Source organism: Sapajus apella, unplaced genomic scaffold (genome assembly GCF_009761245.1).
Source record: "Sapajus apella isolate SASKATOON/1434 unplaced genomic scaffold, GSC_monkey_1.0 scaffold121, whole genome shotgun sequence".
NCBI lineage: Eukaryota > Metazoa > Chordata > Mammalia > Primates > Cebidae > Sapajus > Sapajus apella.
Window position 1 is genome coordinate 3486085 of NW_022437061.1, and position 14268 is coordinate 3500352.

At 42.9% G+C, this 14268-nt stretch overlaps 1 protein-coding gene across 1 annotated transcript in view; it reads right to left on the bottom strand.

Moving 5' to 3' along the window:
* Positions 1-3401, bottom strand: part of PPEF2 (protein phosphatase with EF-hand domain 2) — a 41457-nt gene extending 38056 nt beyond the window's left edge. The window contains exon 1 of the mRNA XM_032261046.1: positions 2774-3401. The gene's annotated coding sequence lies outside the window, so the exon portion shown is untranslated. The remainder of the gene's footprint in view (positions 1-2773) is intronic.
* Positions 3402-14268: the final 10867 nt, after the last annotated feature.

The following is a 14268-nucleotide window of genomic DNA, read 5'->3' on the forward strand; positions in this document are numbered from 1 at the left end:
GCGAAACTCCGTCTCAAAAAAAAAAAAAAAAAAAAAAAAAAAAGACTGATCTCTTTTTGTGTGCAAAATGGTTCCCAGTTCTATGAGATGTCATGAAACCAAAATCTGAATTTGGGGTAAAGTGAGAAGCTATCATGTCTAAACCAACAAAATTCCTCCTCAATATTTGCACAGTTTTAGAACTAGAAAGGACTCCAGCAATGAATGAGTATGTCAATAACTCACAAGTTGGTTTGATACATTGGTAACTTGCCTGCATAGCCAAGTTTGTGTACTGAAGAGTGTCTGATGTGGGTGAGAATTTTTGCTCAACCTCTCACTCAATCTTGGGCACTTAAACTCTCAGAGACTCAGTTTTCTCATCTGTATATCTTCAAAGGTCATAAATAATATATTTAAAGTGCTTCATATACAATAAAACCTCAATATATATTGATGGACTGAATCTGATATAGTATTTATTTTAAAATATCAACAATCAAAAACGTGTCTTGGAGGCAATAAAAGACATACTATTTCAATGCTGCACAAATCAGCGGGATGTGTACTGATTGTTGCTGGGTCAGAGATTGCTATTAAATAAATCCTCTTTTGCCCTTAGGCACCTTTTTTCTCATGAATTTATAAGTTCAAAAATGGTGGCAGAACAAGATGACCTACAAAAAATTTATTGGAGATAAAAATATAGCATTGCTCTAGAGTAAGGAAGTCGATATCTATTGCAGGCCAATAAACTATTTGGAACAACCACAAGAGATGAAAGAAATGAAGTCTCCATCAGGTAGTTGTAACTAACTCTTGGTGACCTTTTGTCACCAAGGACAAAAAGGATATGTTTTCCTACATCATGTGGAAGGGGGAAAGGGGTGCCCAGCTATCATTATAACAGCAAAGGCGCATGTGATCCCTGCCTTGGGGCTCCATGGCCTCATCTGTTTCCCTGTTATTTATAGATAATGGTAACTTCATTACAGGGTTGTTAGGAGGGTGAAGTTATATATGAGTAATACTTTGAAAACATTTGTCATTGTCATGAAAAACATAGATAAGGAATTTTCTTAAATGACATCCTTGAAGATGTCTTAAAGTCCTTCTCCTCCCCAAATAAAAAGCATCTTTTTTTTTAAATTTTTTAATTTTTATTTTATTTATTTATTTTTTTGGAGACAGAGTCTCACTTCGTCACCAGGTGCCAGGCTAGAGTGCAGTGGCGCAATCTCAGCTCACTGCAACCTCCACCTCCCAGGTTCAAGCAATTCTCCTACCTTAGCCTCCCGAGTAGCTGGGACTACAAAAAGCATCTTAAGTAATTATCAGTAAAGAACCAAAAAAATACATCACGATGCTTTAAAAACAATGGAATTGTATTCCACCATGACAAAGAACAAGGCCAGTCGATATGTAAACAGCCCTAAGATACATTGTTAAATGAAGAAAAGCAAACTGCAGAAGAGTATGCCTAATGTGATATCATCTGTATAAAAAAAGTCAATAAGGTATACAAAATAAGACACTATACACCAAGCTATTAACAGTAATTACCTCTGGAGAATGAGGTTGGGTGAGAGAGTTCCATTTTTAACTTATATACTTCTATTATAGCTTTTATAATTAAAAATCAATAAATGATATTTTTCTAAAATTTTTACATATCAGAAAAATTAGAAAATGGCTCTAAGTAGGTATCACATATGGCTGTTTAAGAGAAGATGAAGTCATCTACGGACAAGCAGAGAACATTTTAGAAATCACTAAGAAAAATGGCCGGGTGCAGTGGCTCATGCCTATAATCCCAGCACTTTGGGAGGCCAATGCTGGTGGATCGCCTGAGTTCAGGAGTTCGAGACCAGCCTGGCCAACATGATGAAACCCCGTCTCTACTAAAAATACAAAAATTAGCTGGGTGTGGTGGTGTGTGCCTGTAGTCCCAGCTACTTGGGAGGCTGAGGCAGGAGAATCGCTTGAATGGGGGAGGTGGAAGTTGTAGTGAGCCTAGATCATACCACCGTACTCCAGTCTGGGTGACAGGGACAGATTCTATCTCAAAAAAAAGAAAAAAAAAAAAAAAAAAAAAAAAGAAAGAAAGAAACAAAGAAAAAATGAATACAAAGGGGAAGTAGAATAATTCTCAAGGGAAAAACTAAAAACCTGAAAACTTCATAAGGTCAGCCATGGAAAATGAGCTTGAGGGAGCCTCAGTCTGTTGAATCAGCACCTTTGGTAATAATGATCAGCTGTCTTCTCCCCCGGTGATTTCCCAAGCTGAACCATCTCTCCAGGTGATCACATCTACCCAATGTAGGTGTGACCCCCTTCTCCTTCTAGAATTTAATTAGAATCATCAATGCCTTATATTATCATGAAAAAAAAATTAGCTGGGCATGGTGCAGCAGCATGCCTTTGGTCCCAGGTATTCAGGAGGTTGAGGGGATTGCCTGAGCCAGGAGACCGAGGCTATAGTGTGCTGTGGTTGCACTTATGAACAGACACTGCACTCCAGCCCGGGCAACATAGTGAGGCTCTGACTCTTAAAAAATAAGTTTATCTGTCCACTAAGTAAGCCCAAGAAATCAAGGGCAGAATGGTCACCCAACACTTGAAGATCTCATCACACAGTTAGCAAAGACCCCATCTGGATGAGTTGATAGCAGAAGAGCTGTCTCTGACCTTTGTCACCAAAACAATTCTGTATTTATTTCCTAGGTAAAAATGTAAGTTTATCGCCCTCCTGGTCTCACTTATTTCTACTTTAGGCTAGAAAGAAAGTTCTTACCTTCTTTGCTGGGTTTTTAATTTACATTGAGATACAACAAGGCAGAAGTCTCTAACATGCAGGTGAGATCTCCACCCTGTCTTCAGAGTTGGCTGAGGGACCTCAAGCTGATCTGATTTGTTCCAGACCTACAGAGTCAATAAAGAAGGTGCCGCTCTAGTCTGGCTTGTCTTCTCCCTGAAAAGCAATGAGGACATCCACAGCCCTGGCCAAGCATTCACAGTGACAGAGAGGAAAGTTCAGGCTTCCTGCCTCGAAGCAGTAGGCACCCCCTGACGTCAGTCAGATCAGGCCCCCAAGGAGGATTTGAAGGAGGAGATTGCATAGTTGGGGTGTCTCCCATATACCCAAGGAGATGGGGTTTCTCTAACTGCACCCACGTCAGTCCTAAATCTTCTTACTCTCCTGGATTAGAAGGCTATGTTTCCCAAGCCACATCTGAGAAGCCTGAGCTCCTTAGCCCCGAAATAGCAGAGTGCTGACAAGACACAGGGGCCTGGGGGCTCTGGAGTCCAAGGAGGTCCTCAGCAGAAGCCTCACAGGAGGTATTCTTTGCTGTGGCCAACAAACATATGAAAAAATGGTCATCATCACTGATTATTAGAGAAATGCAAATCAAAACCACATTGAGATACCACCTCACGCCAATTAGAGCGGCGATCATTAAAAAATCTGGAGACAACAGATACCGGAGAGGATATGGAGAAATAGGAACACTTTTACGCTGTTGGTGGGAGTGTAAACTAGTTCAACCATTGTGGGAGACAGTGTGGCAATTCTTCAAGGACCTAGAAATGGAAATTCCATTTGATCCAGCAATCGCATTGCTGAGTATATACCCAAAGGATTATAAATCATTCTATTATAAAGACGCATGCACACATATGTTCATTGTGTCACTGTTTACAATAGCAAAGACTTGGAACCAACCCAAATGCCTATCAACAATAGACTGGACAAGGAAAATGTGGTACATGTACATGGAATACTATGCAGACATAAAAAACGATGAGTTCGTGTCCTTTCTAGGGACGTGGATGGAACCATCATTCTCAGCAAACTTACACAAGAACAGAAAGTCAAACACCGCATGTTCTCACTCATAGGCAGGTGTTGAACAATGAGAACACATGGACACAGGGAGGGGAGCATCGCATACTGGGGTCTGTTGTTGGGGGCCAAGGGAGGAACAGTGGGGGTGGGTGGGGAGGTTGGGGAGGGATAACATGGGGAGAAATGCCAGATGTAGGTGACAGGGGGATGGAGGCAGCACACCACATTGCCATGTGTATACCTATGCAACAATCCTGCATGATCTGCATGTGTACCCCAGAACCTAAAGTACAATAAAAATAAAAATAAAAGAAATATCCCACCCTTTCTATGGACACTTTCCTTGGGATATAACCTGAACTGCAGTTAGTCACTGTTCTTGGACAACTTACTTTTGCAGTTACTATAAGATGCTTGTGTGTGTGTTCTTGTAGGTAATAAATACATCATGAAAACTCACAAAGAAAGTGATACTCTGTTTACGTATCTTTATCCAGTAGGTCAAGTTTGTTAATTATTATTATTATCATTATTTTGAGACAGTCTCACTCTCTCGCCCAGACTAGAGTGCAGCGGCACAATCTCAGCTCACTGTAACCTCTGCCACCCCGGTTGAAGCAATTCTCAGACCTCAGCCTCCCAAGTAGCTGGCGTTACAGGCACCCCACCAACATGCCAGGCTAATTTTTATATTTTTAGTAGAGACGTGGTTTCTCCATGTCGGCCAGGCTTGTCTCAAACTCCTGGCCTCATGATCCTCCCCCCTCAGCCTCCCAAAGTGCTGAGATTACAGGTGTGAGCCTCCACACCCGGCCTAAATGTGTTAATTATGTTAACTCAAATCCTCTTTACTTGTTCTTCCTAATCTGCCCATCTTTGAAAGAGGTATTTTGAAGATTTCTATGACAAGTACAAATTTAGCAATTTCTCCTTGTATTTGAGTCTTTGCATTATATGTTTTGAAGCTATATAATCAGATATTAAATTTAAACCACGTGAAATTGCCATTGACAACTATGTAATTATACATGAAGGCTTATTGTCATTTAACTGTCTTGGTAGATGGTGACATAAAAATTAAATATCGGGCCACGTGTGGTGGCTCACACTTGTAATCCCAGCACTTTGGGAGGCTGAGGCGGATAGATCATGAGGTCAGGTGTTCGAGACCAGCCTGGCCAACATGGTGAAACCCTGTCTCTACTAAAAATCAAAAATTAGCCCTGCATGGTGGCAGGCACCTGTTATCCCAGCTACTCAGGAGGCTGAGGCAGGAGAATGACTTGAACTTGGGAGGTGGAGGTTGCGGTGAGTTTTGACTTCATCATTGCACTCCAGCCTGGGTGACAGGCGGGACTGTCTCAAAAAAAAAAAAAAAAAAATTAAACATCACTCTGCCTTTTAAAATTCTTTTTGCACTGGATTCTCTTTTATCTGATATTAACATTTCCACATTAGCTTACTTTTTGCTAGTGGTTGACTGCTAACATTCTTTCTCCAAATAGACTAAAAAACTGATAAAATCCTGTATTACTATTACTGAGAGTATAAGAAAAGGGACCCTCTCCATACACTATTGGTGGGATCATTAAAATGTTTCACTTTTTTGGAATTAAATTAAATTTTAATTGTAATTTATTAAATTACATATTAAAAATATGTAAACCCTTTCATCCAGAAATTATACTTTTAAGTATCATACAGAATTATACACCCATGCAAAAAAAATCTATATAAGGATTCTCATTATCATATAATTTGTGATCAGGAAAAATTGAAAAAAAACCTAAGATAATTTTTTTTTTATGTGGCATTACCCACATTTTTAGTTTCCGTATTGCTGCTTCAACATTTTGGGGCCTTGCTGACCAGGGAGGGACTACCCCTCCCAGGACTAGCTGATTCCCAGATATGCAAACTAACCAATCTAGAGCCGTACCACTGAATCCCTCCCTTTTTGAACTTTTACACTCAAGACCACTATCTCCCTACCCTAATCACCCTGAGGTCATGTATCAGACAACTCGGGGCAGTCCACACTCAGGAGAGTCAGCTGACATTATTCCAGCTGGCTAGTCCTTCACCTGCTTAGCCATCTTACCCTGCCTCACCCATTCCTTCCTCGAAAACCTCCCTTCCCCTGTCTTCTGCCTGTGACCAACCTCGGGTTCTCTCCCGAGGCTGTGCAGTGTGACCCCTCCTCTTGGGAACGAAGAGTAACAAACGATCTTTTAAATGGCTATCGTCCCCTGATCTGTTGGCTTCATCATACCTGAATAAAAATAGAATCTACATTTTAAAACATTTATGCATTTTTAAAAGTCATAATGAGTACAGACAGCAGTTATTGCTAGGGGTACTCATGGGTAGAGTGTCATCTACAAGGAGAGAAGAGAGGCAGGTCACACTATGCACTGCTTGATTTATTTTTATAGTAAAAATCTGTTACTTGTGTACTTTTTTTTTTCTTCAAGATGGAGTCTCGCTCTATTGCCCAGGATGAAGTGCAATGGCGTGATCTCAGCTCACTGTAACCTCTGACTCCCAGGTTCAAGCAATTCTCCTGCCTCAGCATCCCGAGTAGCTGGGATTACAGGCATGTGCCACCACAACTGGCTAATTTTGTATTTTTAGTAGAGACATGGTTTATCCATATTGGTCAGGCTGGTCTCAAACTCCTGACCTCAGGTGATCTGCCTACCTTGGCCTCCCAAAGTGCTGGGATTACAGGCGTGACCCCCTGCACCCTGCCACTTGTGTACTTTTTTTGTGTGTATATGATATGGAGTCTCGCTCCGTTGCCCAGGCTGGAGTGCCGTGGAATGGTCTCGGCACACTGCAAACTTTGCCTTCCAGGCTCAAACAATTCTCCTGCCTCAGCCTCCCGACTAGCTGGGATTATAGGCACCCACCACCACCCCCAGCCAATTTTTATATTTTTATTAGAGACAGGGTTTCACTATGTTGTCCATGCTGGTCTCGAACTCCCGACCTCAAGTGATCTGCCTGCCTCCCATAGTGCTGGGATTACAGGCATGAGCCACTGCACCCAGCCCAATTGTGTACTTTTTAAAAACAGAGTATTTTGAAAATTATCTCTTCATCTCCCATGTAAGGTCTGTAGGCCAAGCCATTTTAATTAAAATTTTTTTCTTTCTTTTGAGAAAGGGGCTCAGTCTGTTGCCCAGGTTGGTGTGCAGTGGCACAATCACAGCTCACTGCCGCCTTGACCTTCCCGAACTCAGGCAATCCTCTTGCCTCAGCCTCCCAGGTAGCTGGGACCATAGGCATGTGCCACCACACTCAGCTAATTTTTGTATTTTTTGTAGAGATGGGGTTTTACTGTGTTGCCTAGGCTGGTCTCGAACTCTTGAGCTCTTGCAATCTGCCTGTCTCTGCCTCCCAAAGTGCTGGGATTACAGGTGTGAGCTGCTGTGCCCAGCCAAAATTTTTTTTAATTAATTAATTTCTTTTTTTTTTTTGGCCAGGCGAGGCGGCTCATGCCTATAATCTCAGCACTTTGAAAGGCCAAGGTGGGCAGATCATTTGATGCCAGGAGTTCAAGACCAGCCAGGCCAACATGGTGAAACCCCATCTCTACAAAAAGTTAGCAGGGCATGGTGGTGTGTGCCTGTAGTCCTAGCTACTGGGGAGACGGAGTTTGCAGTGAGCTGAGAACATGCCACTGCACTCTAGCTTGGGCATCTCAGTGAGACTCTAATGTCTCAAAAAATAATAATAATGAATAAATAAAATTTAACTTTTTAATTAAAAAAATCATTGATTCTTCTTTTAAAATTTATTTTATTGTGTTAAGAACACAACATGAAATCTACCCCCTGACAGATTTTTTTCTTCTGTTTTTGGAACAGGATCTCACGCTGTCACCCAGGGTGGAATGCAGTGGCATGACCACAGCTCACTGCAGCCTCAACCTCCCAGGCTCAAGTGATCCTTTCACCTCTGCCTCTTAAGCAGTTGGGACTACAGGCATACGTCACCACTCTCAGCTAGTATTTTTATTTTTTGTAGAGGCAGAGGTCTCACTATGTTGCCCAAGCTGGTCTCAAACTCATAGACCCAAGCAATCTTCCTGATATGAACAGGAGACAGGGAAATACTGTGCAGTTCCCTGGCAAAAGCCCCACCCTCAAGCCTGGAAACCCGAGGCACTAAATGGGAACAGGCATTACTGTTTTTGTGCCCAAATGTTGCATCTTGGTCCACCACACCCCACTTCCTGTACCTATATAAACCCCGAACCCTGGGTCCATGAGGAGATGCGTGGAAGAGCCAAAGAGCAGAACAGCACAGCTGAGAAGGTGAGAAGAGAAGGGGCATCTGAACATCTAAAGGAATCTGGCTGGGGACAGTTGGAGAGGAGTTTGTCTTGGACTGCTGAAGTCCAAGGGATCATCTCCCCACTCCATCCCCTTTCCGGCTCCCCATCCACCCCACTGAGAGCCAGCACTCAATAACACCCCCACATTCACCACTCTTCAAGTCTGTGTGTAACCTGATTCTTCCTGGGCACCAGACAAGGGCCCAGGTACCAAAGGGGCACTGAGCTGGTTAACACTTAAGCCCTCTGTGAACGGCAGAGCTAAAAGAGCACTGTAGCACACCCACTGTAGCACAACTTCCAGAGTTGAAGCACCCACCCCTAGAAGCTGCCTGTGGGGCTGGACCCCATAAGTGCTTGCTCTGGGTTTCTGCACCTGCCTGTCTGTGTGCCCCCCAGCTTGTTAAGGGTTTGAGCTTGTGGCAGCTGAACAGAGAGCCATATCCCTGTTGCGGGTCCTGCAAGGGAAGCCTAGGAACTCTCCTGTTTCACTCCCACCTCAGCCTCCTAAAGTGCTGCAATTACAAGCATGAGCCAGCAAGCCCAGCTTCTTAACAGATTTTTAAGTCTACGATAGGCATAATGTGCAGATCTCTAGAAGTTATTCACCTGGTATAAATGAAATTTTACACCAATTGAATAGCAACATCCTATTTCCCCAACCCCTTAGCCTTGGACAACCACTCTTCTATCCTGCTTCTATGAGTTTGACTGTTTTAGATACCTCATATAAATGGAATTATTCCAGTAAGCACTGTGATTGGCTTATTTTATTTCAGATAATATCCTCCAGGTTGTCATACTGCAGTGAAGAAAACCAAAATATGTCACCCCAAAATATGCCTCTTTGAAAAAAGCAGCAAACAGGCCATGTGCAGTACTACTAAAAATACAAAAAAAAAAAAAAAAAAAAAAAAATAGCCAGGCATGGTGGTGCACCTCTGTAATCCCAGCTACTCAGGAGGCTGAGGCACAAGACTCACTTGAACCCGGAAGGTGTAGGCTGCAGTGAGTGGAGATCATGCCATTGCACTCCAGCCTGGGTGACAGAGTGAGACCTTGTAGTCCCAGCTACTTGGGAGGCTGAGGTGGGAGGATCACTTGAGCCCAGGAGTTTGAGGCTGCAGTGAGCTATGATCATGCCACTGCACACTAGCCTGAGCAACAGAGTGAGACCTTGACTTTAAAAAATAAAGAAGAAGGGGCCAGGCACAGTGGCTCATGCTTGTAATCCCAACACCTTGGGAGGCCAAGGCGGGCAAATCACGAAGTCAGGAGATTGAGACCATCCTGGCAAACATGATGAGACCCCATCTCTACTGCAAAAATACAAAAAATTAGCCAGGCATGGTGGCGCCCACCTGCAGTCCCAGCTATTCAGGAGGCAGAGGCTGCAGTGAGCCGAGATCGTGCCACTGCACTCCAGCCTGGGTGGCAGAGCCAGACTCCATCTCAAAAATAAATAAAATTTAAAAATTTAAAAAAAAAAAAGGTAGTCTTGTGCCTCTTCTTCCTCTATCAGGAAGGACAAAAGCTAATCCCCAGAGACAACTCTAGATCCTTATCAGCCTGGACGTGGCAGCAGAGAAAGCTACATAACAAACTGTACAAACCAACCTTTATCTACTGTTCAAGTCAAATAAAATGTACAGACAAATTTAACACTTTTTGCGGAAGCAAGAATTGCAATTCCGGGCATACACAGAAACAGGGTGATCTTTGGTATGTTCAAAGAACAAAGAGAAGGTTGGAGACTTTATAAAAGGGAGAAATGTTACATGCTGTTTTGAAAGAATGTTCACTGGCACTAGTAAAGTTTTGAGGAGGGGGCAAACTCTGATTGGTGAGTGACTGTGGTGGGTAAAATTAATCTTACAGTCTCAGCAGCTGTTTCAGTAGCTACTAGGTAAAACTGGTTTCAGGTTTTAACAGGCGGTTTCAGTAGTCAGGCTTGCCAAAAATTACATTCTCAGAGCAATGTTATGTGCCCTGTGTGCTTTTTCCTCCTTTCCTCTAAATGCTCTTTTATAATTAAAAAACTTTTTTTGGAGATAAGATCTCCTGTCGCCCAGGCTGGAGGGCAGTGGCACAGTCACAGCTTGCTTCAGCCTTGGCTTCCTGGGCCCCAGCAATTGTCCTGAGTAGCTGGAACTACAAGTGTAAGTAAGCCACCACGCCAGCTGATTTTGTTGTTGTTGTTTTTTGCAGAGACGGGAGTCTCCTTACATTACCCAAGCTGATCTTAACCTCCTAGTCTCAAGCAACCCTCCTGCCTCAGCCTCCCAAAGTGCTGAGGTTACAGGCGAGAGCTACCATATCTGGCCTCGACTCTTTTAGTTGGGCATGACAAGAATGACGCAATTCATATAATTAACTTTCTTTTTTTTGTATGAGACAGAGTCTGGGTCTTGTTGCCCAGGTTGAAGTGAAATGGTGCAACCTCGGCTCACTGCAACCTCCACCTCCTGGGTTCAAGAGTTTCTCCTGCCTCAGCATCCCAAGTAGCTGAGATTGCAGGCAGCACCTGCTACCACACCTAGCTAATTTTGTTGTTGTTGTTGTATCTTTAGAAGAGATAGAGTTTTGACTGGGCGCAGTGGCTCACGCCTGTAATCACAGCAATTTGGGAGGCCAAGGCAGGCAGATCACGAGAACCAGAGATCGAGACCATCCTGGCCAACATGGTGAAACCCCGTCTCTACTAAAAACTACCAAAAACTAGCCAGGCATAGTGTTACGCACTTGTAGTCCTATTTACTTGGGAGGCTGAGGCAGGGGAATTGCTTCAACCAGGAGGCGGAGGTTGCAGTGAGCCAAGATAGTGCCACTGCACTCCACCCTGGCAACAGAGCAAGACTCTGTCTCAAAATTAAAAAAAAAAAAAAAAAAAGAGGAGATGGGGTTTCACCATGTTGGCCAAGCTGGTCTCAAACTCCTAACCTCGGGGGATCACCTGCCTCGATCCCCCAAAGTGCTGGATTACAGGTGTGAGCCACTGTGTCTGGCCGATTAACTTTCATGCTACCTGTTGTTTACTATATATTTGCCTTCCCACAATTTGCTGCCTCTAGAGACTCAAGGCCCTTTTCCTTTGTCTTGTCACTTCTCTAAAAATTTATAGCTCCTTTGCTAAGATGCTATATAAAACAAGCCCAAAACAAACCTTTGAGTTACTCATTTCTGGGCTCTCCATATTGCATATTCAGTACACATGTTAATAAACTTCTATTTTTATTTTGTTAATCTGTTATTTTGTTGTTGTTCTGTTAATCTGTCTTTTGTCAGTCTAATTTACAAGGCCCCAGTGGAGAACATAAGATGAGTAGAGGAATTGATTATTCCTCCCCCACAGCAAGTTCTCACTCTGTTGTTCAGGCTGGAGTGCTGTGGCATGATTATAGCTCACTGCAGCCTCAAACTCCTGGGCTCAAGTGATCCTCCCACTCAGCCTCCCAAGTAGCTGGGACTACAGATGCATACCACCATGCCTAGCGAGGTTTAAATAAAAATTTTTTTCAAGACAAGGTCTTGCTATATTGGCCAGGCTAGTCTCAAACTCCTGGGCTTAAGCACTCCTCAGCCTCCCGAATAATTGGGATTACAGATGTGAGCAACTGTGCTTGCCTGCCTTCTTTTTAAAGGGTGAATAATATTCCATTGTATGTACATACCACATTTTCTTTATCCATTCATGCCTAGATGGACATTTAGATTGTTGATAAGAATGTTACTTTCCTCCTGGTATTGGAAAGACATCTTCCAAATGGAGATTTTTATCTCTTGTTTTCAGGAAGACAATGGGGAGGATCAGAGTGACTTTCTTGTCCCTGCTGGTTTTTTAAAGTGCCTTTAGCTCAAAGTAGTCCTCATCCCAAAGTGGCATATTTGGGGTGGTGTGTTCTGAGCTCCTTCAGCATACTTGAAATTCAGAAGAAAAGACACAAGAGAACGTAGGAGAGCAATTCTGAGATAGCCGAACATTTTCTAAAATTGAATAAAAGACACAAATTTGAAATTTGGGGAGCACAACAAATCTCAAGCAGGCTTAAACAAAATTCAATATCTGGACACATTGTAGTCAAACCACATGACACTGTCATCGCCCAATGGGTTCTTCTTGCCCACTGCACAGACAAAACCAATTCACTGAGATCATAGTATTGCAGTAGAGAAAGAGTTCAATTAACAGTCCTAGCAGGAGCGTTGGTGCTATTACTCAAATCAGTCTCTCCAAGAACTCAGAGACTAGGGTTTTAATGGATGATTTGGTGAGTTGGGGGCTAAGGAAGGGGGTTGCTGATTGGGGATGAAATTATAGAGTTATGAAAAACAGTCTTTATGCACTGAGTGTGGCCTTTGGGTGAGGGCCACAGGACTAGTTGACTCATGAGTCACAGGTCCTGGTGGGATCAATTGGTTGCCAGAATGCAAAAGTCTGGAAGAACATCTCAAAAGACCAATCTTAGGTTCTACAGTAGTGATGTTCTGTATAGGAACAATTGGGGAAGTCACAAATGTATGACCTCTAGCCACATGACTCCTGAACAGTAAGGGATTATAGAAACTACGCTTACATTTAGCAGAATTTCGGTTCCTCCCATAATCCTAATCTCAGACGTCCATTAGTTTTACAAAGGTGGCGTTGCTCCCTAGCAGGGCAGAGGTCAGTCTTAGAGAGGGGTTATTATCATCCTTGCTTTAAACTATAAACTAAATTCCTCCCACAGTTAGCTTAGTCTGTGCCCAGGAATGAGCAAGGACAGCTAGCCGGTGACTCTAGAAGCAAGATGGAGTCAGCCATGCTAGATGTCTCTCACTATCACCATCTTTGCAAAGGTGGTTTCAACAAAAAGGACAAATATCTGAAAAGCAACCAGAGTGTTGGATTACTTCAATCATTTTCCTGATGAACAGCCCTCAGTGCCTTGGCTTTGCCTGGTTAAAATTAGGGTATTCTCCAAATTTCCATTCAGAGATCATGGCATATTTTCAAGAAAACAAGAATGGAATAAGACTAATAAGTAGAAATTTAGCCAGGCCAACATGGCGAAACCCTATCTCTACTAAAAATACAAAAATTATCCAGGCATGATGGTGCACACCTGTAGTCCCAGCTATTCAGGAGGTTGAGGCACGAGAATCGCTTAAACCCAAGAGGCAGAGGTTGCAGTGAGCTGGAATTGCGCCACTGCACTCCAGCTTGGGTGATGGAGCAAGATCCTGTCTCAAAAAAAAAAGACTAATGAGTAGAAATTTCTAGTTTCAATGGCTGTGTAAGGTGTGATGCAGCTGGTATGAGTAAACTACTTCTTAAATTTGATATTTAAAAGGGCGCTGGATGATGAAAATTAAACAGTACTTATCCGACACTGTCCAAGAAGAAACATGAATATTCTGGGCCACTAGAGAGGTTTGCAGTATGGCAGGGAAGGGATGTTCTGTACCTGGTAACACTTCCTTCTAGACATGCTACTCACTTTGCCAAAGGGAAAGTTAAACTTGGGAATCGAGACACTTAAAAACTGCCTTCCTTTTGTTCTCAAACATAGCTGTAATTTCAAGTGGTTGCTTCATCTTCTGTAAAATGTAGACTTACTGAGCATGAGACAAATGCATCATTGACTTTCCCTCCATTCCCTTCTTTTCATGTGCTAAATGTAGATTCACTGATTACTAATAATGAGAGCTCACAAGAATGTAACCACGTGCCTCACTACTGTCTACCCCCCATCCTGCTTGCTCTTTCCCCTTTAAATACTGAAGCTCCCCAAACCATCTTTTGGAAAAGCACAGGACAGGTCCTCCTGTGACTGGTGTTTCTTTTTCCCCGGGCACGTCCTCAGCCATGGCAAAATAAACCTCTCATGGATTGAGTGCTGCTTCAGTCACCTTTTCATTTACACTTTTAACGTTTTCTGATGTCATCCTCAAGGACATTTCTTTCATGAACATGTGAAAAATCAAACTCTACAAAGCAGCTGTTCATTCCCTTGAATCCTGACACTTAAATAACATCACAACTAAGAGAGCTGCTTTCTCAGCACAGCCGTTCAGAACCACAAGATTTCAGAGGTAAAAAGCAGGGGGAACACACACTAAA